Genomic DNA, 14149 nt, shown 5'->3' on the forward strand with positions numbered 1-14149 from the left:
GGATACATCATATTTAGACCTACCAAACTCGAACCAAGAGTGGAAATGTCGAACCAACAAAAATTCCAACATCGTCCAAGCCAGAATCAGGGACACCGCAAGCTCGCAAGGTAGCGCCTTCAAGAAGGAAGATGACGCCGGGAAGCCATCATTATCTGGTCTAGGGGAGCCAGACTTGGTGTTTCCTCGGAGCTCGAAGTGGGGGTAGCTGAAGGTAGGCTTGGCAGCATCTTCAAGAAGAAAACGACACCCACGTCTACCGTCGCCTCCAGCACCGGCAAGCCAAGCATGATTTCTCCCTAGCCTGAAGGTGTGCAATCCCATACCATCGAGTCCGAAATCGAAGGTGAGAAAGCCAAAGTTGGTCGGTACCACCATGGCGGGGCTGCACTTGCCGTAGGAGGGTGGCACCACCTTCGAACTCATGAGCACTGGATCTAGCAAAACGGGGAGGCTTTGAGGCGTGTAGGGTAGGGTAGGCATGAAGCAAACCACACGGGTGGGTTTGGGGCGGTCGCGTCCAGCAATGCCGATAAACTAGGATTAGAGGGAAAGCATCGGGTAGATGAGTAGAATGATGGGAAGAAAATATAGATCATTGATGTCAAGAACCCAAGATGCCTTCCATCTTTTCTTCATCATGATCACCAATTGCAAAAAGTAGTGATGGATGTTGCCGTCAGATGTCCAACCCTTCATTATCCATGTTTTAACCCGAGACCCTGAGTGCACCACCATCTTATGAAACAATTGTAACCCTGATCACCCTTTTGTTACCAATGTTGTATGTCGCTATTCTTCGGACTCCTACTTCACTAAATCATATCAATACGACATGATTAATGCTTGGTCATCTTTATCCTTTTGATTTCAAAAGTGAGGGGCATACGAGGAGATGGCACACGATATGTGAAACTAGAGACAGATTGATAGGGAGCCAATGACAATTTGAGATGTAAGAAGAATCAATGCCTTATCTTCTACATGGTTGGGAGTTGAAGGAAGCACTTGGAATGGATGAAGAAAATCAGAGGAATATGTGGTGTTGCACGAGTGAAATAAGATGTCATCATTGGTTGGGACGCGATCTTAAACTACATTTGCATTTGCACTTGTCGTAGAATAACAAGTCAATATATTGTTGTCTTTATAAATAGTTCTCCTCCGTGGCAACACACGAGCATTAAACTATTAAAGGGGATCTGCCGTCGTGATGATTCAACCTCGATCACCTCCCACGTACGATTGACACCCGCGCGTAAAACAGGCAGCCCACCCGGCGTTCGACGTGGCCCATAAATCAGCCCAACGAACACGAGGGGAGCTCTAGGAGTGGACGGCGGCCAGGAACGCGAGGGAGAGCGGCTGCTTTGGGGTGGATGGCTGTCGTGATTTTTTCAAGAGATAGATCGGATTGGGAGGAGCGAGGGTGCGTGGTCATTGCTTTTTGCATGCCAATATGATGTGTGGGTAGCCAGATTGTGAGGGTGGAGGTCGACTGAATCCGCTCGTTTGTTCGCTGGATTTTTTCTGCGTGGATCGAACGAGGCGTGGGTAGCTATCGCGTAGGAAGGGAGGTGAGGATTGATACGAAGGGTGAGCGGTAACCCAACAAGGTTAAACCATCACGACGACTGCAGATCCCTCTTTTGGAATAACGACAAATGTTTTTACAAGTATAAGATGGCACGCGGCAGACAGAGGGGTTGTTGGAGGGCTGCATTGAGGTCATGGGCGGAACAAAGTGGGAATAACCAGCCAAATTTTCTGCGTAGAAACATTCCACCTTCACATTTTGTAAAGAGAAGGTGGTTAAGGAGATGCGAGCGAAAAGTGTAAGAGAACGGTATTTTGCGACTACATGAATAAAATGGCATGCTTGTAAAACACACATTTCCAAAACTAGAACAATTGTTTGATCAATGTTGTTATATATTTTTATATTTATTATGTGGCAATGCATGGGCATTCAGTCCTAATGATTTTCTCATCCACTTTGTCCAGTCATTGTTCTTCATTCTTTTTTTTCATTTTCAAGTCTATGTTGTTGTTCTTGTAGTATCTTAATCTGTCTTTTCCATTATGTTGTCTTGATAACACACATTTGTTGATGGAGTTTGACACAAGATGCTAGAGGCCGAGGACGTGCGGTTTTATGTTTAATTCTACATGCAAAATGAAGGGACACACTGTGCGTATGTCTTTTAAAAAGACGGGTCATTTAGCGCACCACATTTGTTGATGGAGTTTGACACAAGATGCTAGAGGTCGAGGACGTGCGGTTTTGTGTTTAATTCTACATGCAAAATAAAGGAACACACTCTGCGTATGTCTTTTTAAAAAACAGGTCATTTAATGCATCATTTTTCACATACAACTTATGTTTCACTTATTCTTTGTATTTTTCAAGGGTGGGCTGGAGAAGGTTTTCCTTGGGTCTGATTTTAGATAAGTTAGATGGGCTCATCAGTTTTTATTTGTGTGGCACGAGGAACCATACTTCATGAGTGTTTGATGCTCTAGATGGGATGCGTGGGAGGTTGCTTTAAAATTTATGTCCACGTGTTTTTAGCCAAGCCAATGTGTAGTTCATGATATGTGATGTGCAAGAATATTGTGTGTGTTGGTTTTTTCATGTGTATTTTCCACTTATGGCATGAATAACACTATGAATAACTATGTGTTGTATACATGAGTCAAGCTTTTTGTAATATGCCTTTTCTCTCACACGAAGAGAAAACTTGCACTATTTTTCTAAATAGCACACAAAAACTACTAATAAAATACTTTAAGAATGTTCAACACAGCCGTGTTAACAGGAAACTAGAATTATGAGATTCTCAATTACCACAATTATTTTCTAATTATATTTTGTTATCTCGTGGCAATCGTACGTGCACTCAACTAGTTATTGGTTTACAATCTTTTCTTATTAGCTTTTGAAACACCATATTTTCCAGTTCCATTACCCTTGACTATGAGAACAGGCGTAGGTTTTCTCGTATGCATACTTTAGAGATCTTTCTTAGCATGTCCATGTGACATTCCTAATACCCCCTTTATTCTTTTGAACTCTGAGGACAAGAACTTCTTCTCTCATCCTGCACTAGAATTGACATCACCACTAGCAAGTAGGACGTCATCCACATGCACAGGAATTGGGAAACGAATTTCCCATTCTATAACTTTGCATGAATGCAATTGTCCTCTTATTTTCTTTGCACAAAATCTTTCGATTTAATTCATGTTTTACATCTTTACATATTTCCTTTGGAGTCACATTTGCCTTGTAGACCCTTCATAAAGTCTGTGTTAGTGAAATTCAAATTGTGGAATTTCACTAACATAGAATTTATAGTAATCACAAGTATCTGATTTTTACATTCCTAGAGATCATCAAAATCTCAGGTACTGGCACTTCTTTCATATGGGGTTGTCATTGCTCTGTCATTGCCAAGAGGCAAATTAATTATTTAGTCACCCATTTCCAAAAGGCAATAGGTTTTACACGGACCTGTATCACAAGATCACTTGTAGAGCTAACAAAAGGTGTTGTATAGGTCATACAACATGCTCGCCCAGATTACTCCATCTTCACTAAAGAAATGGCGTATCTTTAAACTTTCTACTTTATGGCACTTTAAGCACCACTGTTGTATTCCTTAGTCTTCTTTCGGAACTATAAAAGATCCAGAAAAACAACTATTTCTTTTCTTTAGGGGTATCATAATGACGGTATTCACATGATTGTCGTACTCCCCTTGACAATCACATTCTTCATTAATGGATCACTTTAGATGCATAATGTGCATCACATCATCTAAAGTACAGAGGAGTCATGAAATACACTACAATGTATTTCATGTCTCTATCTCCCCCTCGAAATGTGGCAAGAACTTTTCTGCCACAATTTCGAAACCCATTCATAGTTCTTGTGAAATGAGGAAACTTCGATTATCTAGCTCATTCATCTTATCACTTCATGTAAAATGAAGTTATAAGTTAACTAGTATGGGAGTACTTTTTCCTCATTTTATTTCAGAAACTCAACGGAGTTCTTTATAGTTGTCACTTTTGCAAGTCACACTTGCATATCATTCTTGTCTTTAGGTTCGTCTGTTACTTTTATCCTTTCTGGATTTATTGATGGCATAATGACCGTTACACATAAGGTGTACGGTCGATACTAGGAAAGCTTAATAGCTACTCCATACTTTTCTCCCATAGTGGGACATTAACCGCATATGAGTCATCATAACTTTCTCCTGTCATACACGATAAGGCCTTTGCCAAAATTTCTCCCGCCATACACGGATTGTTGACATAATACAATGTCAACTTTACCCGGTTACGCAGGCATTCTTCCCAGACTTTTCCCGCGATGCGGGTAATTCCCTGTAAGGGACATAAATGCCATAATTGGCTCTTTTGACTGCATCAAATTCAGAAATAAATCTGAATTATCTTTGACACACATGTTTGATCCGACGTTGGTCAAATTAAACATGCATGTTGCTTGTTTCATTTCAATCATGTTGACTGAAAAAGGAGACTTCATCATAGAGAGTACATGAAAGACATTCGTCAACCAAGACTCTCAATGATCTATCTCTTTTCTTTTCTTGAATTAATATCCAAGAGTTCTTATCTTGTGAAGCCATTCTTTAGAGAGAATTTATTCCCTCAAGTTATGACCTTTCTTTTCCATCTTTCGGGTCACTAGTACCCAAAACATTCGCTTTCATGAGTGAAAGCTTGAATAACTTTTAGTCTGAGAAAACTTAGCCAATAAACAACGGTAATGAGCATAATATCAACCCTACGTTGGTCTGATTAAAATCATGCACATTAAACCTTTTAAAACTTTTTGGAATATTCTAAATCACCGTTGTGGCAGAATTAGAATAAAACATCATTCTTCTGCATTAATTCCATATCACCGTTGGGCAGAAATGGAAATAATGCATATAACTCATAAACAATGTGATGATAGTATTTCTATTGAACTTTGCTAAGAAATAATTATCATCATCATTAACCATATGCATTTCTTTATCTGTGCTATGAAAATTGATCACTTTGAGACAAAATTTATCAGAGATTTAAGCTTTGAACATAAGATGACTCATACAATTATAGTATTGTTATCATCAACGTTGGTCAGAAAATAACAATACCATATTTAACTTTAAAAACAAACATCATTCTATTGTCGTAGCGGAAACTGTTTGAATCTTATTTCACCCACGAGGGAAAAACTTTGCTAATAACTGTTCTTCCAATTAAATTTTCCCGTTGGTTCCAATTTAATTGGAGGACTAAACCTTTTTTATTTGCAGCAGAAAAACGTGAATATAAAAATTCATGTACCTTTACAGAAAAATATTCTGTTAAAATAAAAATTCATGAACTTTATAATCCCTTTTATAAAATCCATGAACTTTTCTTTTTCTGAAAATCTTTCTTTTATTTTCAGAACCATTTTATTTTTCTTTTCAGAAAAATCATGTTACTATTATAGAAAAATATTCTGTCATAATTAAAAATCCATGAACTTTATAATCCCTTTTATAAAATCCATGAACTTTTATTTTTCTGAAAATCTTCTTTTATTTTCAGAATCTTTTATTTTTCTTTTCAGAAAAATCTTATTGCTTTTACAGAAATCTCGAACATTTTTAATTCCTCTTTTCTAAACATATTCTCATAGGAAAAAAGCATAGAAAACCTATTTTAAATTTGTCTAAATAGGACAGAAATAAAAACCTCCTTAAAATTAAGAAAGTTGCCAAGGCCTCTCTGCTTGGGCCGGCCTGAGTCGGCCCGCCAACTTGTCGCCTCGGCCTCTGCCTGGGCCGCGCCACGTTGGCTTGCCCTGCCTCGGCCTGGGCCGGCCCTTCTCCAGCTTTCGGCCCAAGAGCCTGGCTCGGGCTAGTGTTTCGGTGGCGTCAATTGGGGCCGTCGGATTGAATCCGACGGTTGCCCGTGCTCCTCGATGAAACAAAAAGGGTGAGCCGGCAGTGAGGGTGAAACAATAACGTCACCCCCCCCACAGCGTCGCTCGGTCTCTCCCCCTCCTGTCTCTCGAGCGAGACGTGCTCCCTCCGCGATGGCCGAGCCTACCTCGCGCGGCGGCTCTTCTACCCCGCCGAGGAGCCCCGCGGCGGTTGCTTCTTGTGCGGCGCGTGGCTCGCCCTCTCCCCTGCAGCCTCTTTGCCTGCGCAGCCTCTCGGCCTGCCTTGCGCGGCGGCTGCCTTGCCCCGCCGAGGTGGGCCTAGATCTGGCAGGCGACTTCCTCTGCTACCTGTGGCCGCTGGCCGTGGTGGCCTAAAGCCCCACGCCGCGTGCTACCTTGCGGGTGGCCGTGCCCCTCCTTGGTGCGGCGGCCGAGCCCCTGCCTCGCGCGGCGGCCCTCGAGCCCCGCCGAGCGCATGTCGTGGCCCTTTTCTTTTCATGGTGGCCGCCGCTTGTCCTCGGAGGCATGGCGTTCCCCTCGCCGGCTGCGCATACTCCTTTCGGTGTGTGCGTCGCCGTCGAGCGGAAGGTCGTGGTTCCCTTTTCCCCTCTAGCCATGACGTGCAACCTTAGACCTCATGGCACCGCGGACACCTCCTTCGCCGGTGGTGTGTTTCCCTTCGTGGAAGCGCACTGCCGTCGAACGTCGTGTTTGCGGTGCCCTTATTTTCTTTTTCTCTTAACAGAGAACAACCTCAGCATCATCCCCGTTCTTTTGACGGCGCGCGCGAGCACCTTCAAGGTGAACGCGCCACCGTCAAGGGAGCGGTGTTGATGCCCTTTGCCCGAAGGGCTGATGCTTTGTTTTGTATGTTTCCCCCTTATTTTGCTTTTCTTTTTTCGGATTCAATCTGATTTTCTTCTTATCGTTTTCGTGTTGGATCTTGATCCGAACTTTGCCTCCGAGGAGGTAGGTTCTTCTTCCCCACACCTCGGCTTGCCGATGCGTGTGGGGATCGAGAGGAACAGGCGCGGCCTTGCGGCGACGCTTCTTTTCTGACGAGGCCCAAGGCCATCTTCGGTGTCTTTGCCCATCTAGGGTGCTTTTGGGGAGGGGGATTCCTTTGCTTTCGTTTTCATCTTGCAACCGAAAACACATCTAAAGCCTTGTGGCTCATGATACCATTGATAGATTCCGTGGATCGTCAAGGCTAGATGTGTTCGGTGATAGTAGTAGATTATTACCTTGTGATGAACTCGATGAGCTCCCTCCGTCTACCGTCGTGAGGTGATGACGGCGGTGGGGAAGGAGAGAGAGATACAGTAGCGGCGGTGATGGACTTCCCATCGCTTCAATGCATCCCTCTGGATCGGATTAGGGTTGAGAGTGGGGAACCAATGGCGGCGGCGAACCTCGTCCCTTGTGCCATGTTCCCCACCTCCTCTTTATAGCACTGCGCGACAGGGGCCCACCAGCCTTGCTTGGGCTGGACGCCCCCGATCAGGGCATGGGTCAAGGTTCCAATGGGCCGTTGGGCCCATTGAACGAGAGATCAACCTAACAGTTGATAATATAGGTTCCAACAGAAACAACAAAATTCTAGAATGACATATGAACATCTCAGTTATTGTAAAAACATAGCACAAACTGGAGTGAAATGTCCATATCATGTAGTTCACAATAGAAAAGAACAAAATAAGTTATTTCTCAATTTATCATAGCAAAGAAAGAAGTAATGATATGTATATTGTGTAGGGCATAGTTGATAGGATGCACTCTATGCATATGACTCTTGAACAACTGTTATTTAGAACGTCCAAACAAATTATTTTTGCAAAAATAACACATACCAACTCCAAACTGAAAGAAAAAGAGTCTCATCAACATTCAGGTTAAGGACCACAAACGTATATGTTGGCAATGTTAGTTTTGCCATCCTATCACGAATATTACAAAGAGTAGAGGTGTGCCTGTTTTTCCTCATCGAGATTGTTTGCAGATTGATCTCTCTATTGTCGGATCGATCTGCAAACACAAAAAGGATAGCTAAAGAATCATTATTTGCCAATAATCAAACAACTACAATCTAGGAAAGATGTCTAGTTCTATTGCAAACTGAGTAACCGAAGGACGGGGATTTGAGAGAAGTCAAGATAAACGAAGACATGCCTACAGTTGCACATCAAAATTTGAAGCAAGCGGGAAGGATCACTGATTAGAGGTAGGGATCGAAGGGCCAAGCCTTTGGGAGACAGGCAACGCAGCGGGTAGAGCACCACCACAGGGAGGAATACGTAGTCACCACCAGGAAGAACGAGCCTCTGCCCGGAGCGCGAGGGTAGGGGCTGCGGTCTATTTGCAGCAAAACGTCATGGAAGTGTGCGTCATCGTGTGTGGCCGGTGGGGGGTGAAACAGAACAGTGTGGCAGCCACCAACAGTCATTGTGTCTAGGCAGATGAAGGGATAGCGGACCTAAGCCGTGGGGATGCTAGGGCTCTGTTTGGAGGGAGGCACGTGAGAGGGGCGAGCCCTGCGCAAAGATCGACCGCCATGTACCTATTCCTCCACTTCTAGCTGGAGCTTGCTTGCTTCATGCATGACAATCATCGGGGTTGTGAGGCCTTCCTCCACATCGGGGAGGCGAGACCTTCCTCCACTTCGAGCCGGAGCTCGATCTGAGGAAGAGGATGAGTGGAGGAAGAGGATTGGAGCCGCCGCTCGGATCTGGAGAGAAAGGGATAAAGGAGAGATGGCAGAGAGATAGGAGAGAGATTAGGTGGGCAGTGGTACTGGACGGCGAAGATGAGGGGGCGGGGGCTACTGTCGATGAGAGAGAAAGAGAATGACCAATGTGCCACTGACTAGCGGGCCAGGCCAAGGAGTAGGCGCGCGTTGTGCGCGTCCGCCTCGTATCCGCGCTGACGCAATAAATTTGGTCGGGAATGGATCGACAGGCGGACGAAAAGCGAACATGTGTCCATTTGGAGTTTGTCATCACCATCGTCGTTGTCTCTGTGCAAGGCTTCCTCGACGGCTCCAACAATGAATACTACCTCGACATCTCCTTCAACTTAGATGTCAGTGTCCACGACTACTACTCCCATGTCGTTCAAGTCATCCCCGACTTCGGCTACCACAATGACTTCGAGCTAGTCAAAGACCATTGAGTGTAATGGAATCCGGGCGGTACTCGATGGAGTCGGCTTGAGGTCAAGCCGAATTTCAAGGAATGGGGGATGTCAGGGCCCTCCCCTTGTCCATACATGTACATGGACCTGCCACGATACATCACGTGGAGTTAAGTATGATTTAAACCCTCAGAGTGTAAGCCGCGACGCAAATGAACCTCGAGCTCTAAATCCCTGAAGTCTGTACCCTAAGCACCTCAATCCCGGTCTGATTTGAACCTTGATGGTATTTGAGGAGGGGATTTGCTGATGTGGCAGATGGGTTTGCTGGTTGGTGGGCCCACGTGAAGTAGTACTCCAGACACCACCTGTTTTAGATCGAAGCCGAGAGAGAGGGGATCCAAATTAGGGTTCATCGGGCGACACAGAGGGCTTCTTCTCACTGACAGCGCGGGCGACGATGTCATCGTTCTCGAGGGCTTCTTCTTCCTCCCACGGGGCTGGCCATCGAAGCACAGGTGGGAGCATGGCGGCAAAGAGGTCGCCGGCGCCGTACCGTGAGGATCCAATGTCTTACTCGCCATCGAAGTACTGAGCAACTGCGGCAGTAAGGCACCACGGTGGATTTCCTGGAGTTTAGCTAACCCAGGAAGGAGATACTACTCTTGTGTGGTATGTTTCATTTTTTCCCTTTTTTGTCTGAACTTTTTTCTGCATTTTCTGAACTTTTTTGCTCGATTTCAACAGAGAACACCAGCATGTGGATTTGTTGACTGGCATGACACAGCAACAAGCCCATTTTTGCATGAATTGCTGGGAGATCTTCGGGATAAAATTTGGGATTTGGAGAGTGTTGGTGCTAATGCTGCTGGAGGAGAGGTTGTTGCATTGAGAGATGAGCTGGAGATGAAGAATGTGCAGATAATGAATGTAAAGATGAAGAATGTGAAGATGAAGAATGAGCTGGAGCTTAGGGCTAGATGTGATAGCAATGAGATGGTGCTGATATATAAGTATGTCATGTATGTTGTTGTAATATTCCTGTCAGGTTTATTTGCAGGGCTACTGTTGGCCTAGTTGAACAATGGAGAATGTAATGTATGCTGTTGCAATGAAATGAACTGCTGAAAATTGAGACTCATTTGACACATAAGCATCATCACGTAAGCATCCTCTCAATAGCATAAATATGGTTTCTGCAGCAACATCACATAAGCATCAATGTTGTCATAGTTTGACAGCATACAAAATAAGCACTAGTTTCACAGTTTAAGTGCTGAGACTCATTTGACACATCCAAAGTAAACACAAGTTGATGTGAAATAATACATGAAGAACTTAGTAGTTCCCACTTGCTGTGAAATAAGCCATGAAGCCCCCCTGATTTATTCCTCTCTTCTTGCCAGCTGTGGTACTTCCTTGTGGTACACCACTTCCAGTTGGAGCTGATGCTCTAGGAGGAGCAAATGCTCTTGTTGGAGCTGATGCTCTTGTTGTAGATGAGGCTCTTGGAGTAGATGATGCTGTTGGAGGAGCTGATGCTCTTGGAGTAGCTGATGCTGTTGGAGTAGCTGATGCTCTTGTAGTAGTTGATGCTGTTGGAGGAATTTGAGAGCTTGATGCACCTGCTTTTGCCCTGTTTTGTATAGCTTCTGTCTCTCCTTGCTGCAAGAAGTTATAATCACAGTGGTCAAAAACAGAGCAAATGAAGCTATATAAAGATCAAAAACAGAGCAAAAACAGAGCAAATGAAGATATATAATCACAGTGCTCTTGTAGTAGTTTATATACCTCTTTGGCCCTTAGTTTCTTCCCTCTCTTAGCAAGATCTGCTTTAGCTTTCTTGTTTCTATCTGGATTTTGTTTACAAGAACCTTTGGTGTGTCCCTTCTGCCCACAAGATCCACAAGTGATTTGAATTCCATGCTTGCTCATTTTCTTTCCGTTTGGTGCTTCTCCCTCTTCTCTCCTCCTATCGTTGTTTTTCTTTCTTGCTCCTAGCATGGCCACATATCCAGGTGCAATGGGCCTTGGCTTTTCAGAAACTGGCCAGTTTTCTTCACCTTCAACAGGTTGCAAACAATGCTCATATATCTTATTGAAAGTCTCAATGGAGTAGCACTTGTCAATATAATCCTCAAGTTTTCTTCCACTCTTGTAGATAGCACAGATAGCATGACAACAAGGAAGGGAAGCCAGCTGAAAATATCCACATGAGCATATCCTTGTCTCAAGGTTTACTGTGCATCTTCTCTTTCTTCCTTTTATATGCTTCACCTCAAAGCCATCCTTGCCATTCCATAGCACCTCACAATACTGTGTCATCTTAATGCTGGTCTTCAATTTCTTGAAAATGTTAGGGCAAATAGTACCATTCCACTTAGCACCTTTGCTTATTTGCTCCTGAATTCTTCCAAATATTTTCTTCATTATCTTCTCTTGCTGTGAAATGATGGGGAAAACCTTGCATCTATGATGGAATTGTTGAAAGACTCACAGAGATTGTTGTCAACTGATTCACAAGCTGACCCAGGTGGAAAAAATGCCCTAGCCCAACGTTTTGGCTCAGTCCTCATTATGTCCTTTGCACCATCAGGAGTCTCTTCAGCTAGCTTCTAGGTTTCATTTGTTTCCTTCTCCACAACTGCCCAAGCCACTGGGTAAATCTGATTATTAACATCCCTAGCAATTGCAGCAAGCAGTTCACCTTGACATGCTCTCTTGAAGAAGCATCCATCTAGGCCAATCACCTTCCTGCACCCTGCTTTGAAACCTTCCTTTAATGCCTTGAAGCAAACATAGAATTGCTGAAATATATTGTTCTCCATATCTGATGGATCCAAGCATACACCTACTGTACTCCCTGGGTTGCTCCTCGGTAGCTCCAACTGGTAGTCAAACACTTTAGTATACTCACTTTTCATTCCACACAGCTGTTGGAAATATGCCCTAGAGGCAATAATAAAATGGTTATTATCATATTTCCTTGTTCATGATAATCGTCTATTGTTCATGCTATAATTGTATTAACAGGAAACAGTAATACATGTGTGAATAAATAGATCACAATGTGTCCCTAGCAAGCCTCTAGTTGGCTAGCTCGTTAGTCAATAGATGATCATGGTTTCCTGATCATGGGCATTAGATGTCATTGATAATGGGATCACATCATTGGGAGAATGATGTGATGGACAAGACCCAATCCTAAGCCTAGCACTAGATCGTATTGTTCGTATGCTAATGCTTTTTCTAATGTCAAGTATCTTTTCCTTCGACCATGAGATTGTGCAACTCCCGGATACCGTAGGAGTGCTTTGGGTGTATCAAACGTCACAACGTAACTGGGTGACTATAAAGGTGCACTACGGGTACCTCCGAAAGTGTCTGTTGGGTTGGTACGAATCGAGATCGGGATTTGTCACTCCGTGTGATGGAGAGGTATCTCTGGGCCCACTCGGTAGAACATCATCATGAGCTCAATGTGACTAAGGAGTTAGTCACACGATGACGTGCTACGGAACGAGTAAAGAGACTTACCGGTAACGAGACTGAACAAGGTATAGGTATACCGACGATCGAATCTCGGGCAAGTTCTATACCGACAGACAAAGGGAATCGTATACGGGATTGATTGAATCCTTGACATAGTGATTCATCCAATGAGATCATCGTGGAGCAAGTGGGAGCCACCATGGGTATCCAGACCCCACTGATGGTTATTGGCCAGAGAGGTGTCTCGGTCATGTCTGCGTGTCTCCGGAACCCGTAGGGTCTACACACTTAAGGTTCGATGACGCTAGGGTTATAGGGAATTGTTATACGAGGTTACCGAAAGTTGTTCGGAGTCCCGGATGAGATCCCGGACGTCACGAGGAGCTTCGGAATGGTCCGGAGGTAAAGGTTGATATATAGGACGGATGGTTTCGGACACCGGAAGTGTTTCGGGCGTCAACGGTAACGTATCGGGACCACCGGGACCACCGGAGGTGGTCCCGGGGGACCACCGAAGGGGGGCAACGACCCCGGGAGATAAGGTGGGACAAGTGCGGGTGGGAACCAGCCCCTAGGTGGGCTGGTGCGCCTCCCCACTCAGCCCATAGCGCAAGGGAGAGAAAAGGGGGGGGGCAAACCCTAGGCCAGGTGGGCCTAAGGCCCACCAGATGGTGCGCCACCCCTTCTCCCCCTTCTGGCCGCCGCACCTCCCATCTGGGGGGGCTGCCGCACCCCCTAGGGTGGGAACCCTAGGGGTGGCACCCCCTCTGCCCTTCCCCTATATATATCGGGCACTTTTGGCCATTGAGACACACGGTTTTTCCCTCTCTCTCGGCGCAGCCCTATTCTTCTTCCTCCTCCTCTCCGCCGGTGCTTGGCGAAGCCCTGCCGGGAGACCTCGTCTCTCCATCGACACCACGCCGTCGTGTTGCTGGAGTTCTTCCCCAACATCTCCCTCCTCCTTGCTGGATCAAGGTGCGGGAGACGTCACCGGGCTGCACGTGTGTTGAACCTGGAGGTGCCGTAGTTCGGCACTAGATCGGAATCGCTGCGAGTACGACTCCATCAACCGCGTTCTAGCAACGCTTCCGCTTAGCGATCTTCAAAGGTATGAAGATGCTCTTACCCCTCTCTCGTTGCTGGTCTCTCCGTAGGAAGATCTGAATATGCATAGGAAAATTTTGAATTTATGCTACGTTACCCAACAGTGGCATCTGAGCCAGGTTTTCTATGCGTAGATTCTATGCACGAGTAGAACACAAAAGTTGTGGGCGATGATTTTTCAATTTGCTTGCCGCTACTAGTCTTATTATTTTCCGGCGGCATTGTGGGATGAAGCGGCCCGGACCGACTTTACACGTACGCTTATGTGAGACTGGTTCCACCGACAGACATGCACACCGTGCATAAAGGTGGCTAGCGGGTGTCTGTCTCTCCTACTCTAGTCGGATTGGATTTGATGAAAAGGGTCCTTATGAAGGGTAAATAGCTTTGGCATATCATCGTTGTGGCTGTCACGTAGGTAAGAAGGCGTTCTTGCTAGAAACCCAAATCAGCCACGTAAAACTTGCA

This window comes from Hordeum vulgare, chromosome 1H (assembly GCF_904849725.1).
Source record: "Hordeum vulgare subsp. vulgare chromosome 1H, MorexV3_pseudomolecules_assembly, whole genome shotgun sequence".
Classification (NCBI taxonomy): Eukaryota; Viridiplantae; Streptophyta; class Magnoliopsida; order Poales; family Poaceae; genus Hordeum; species Hordeum vulgare.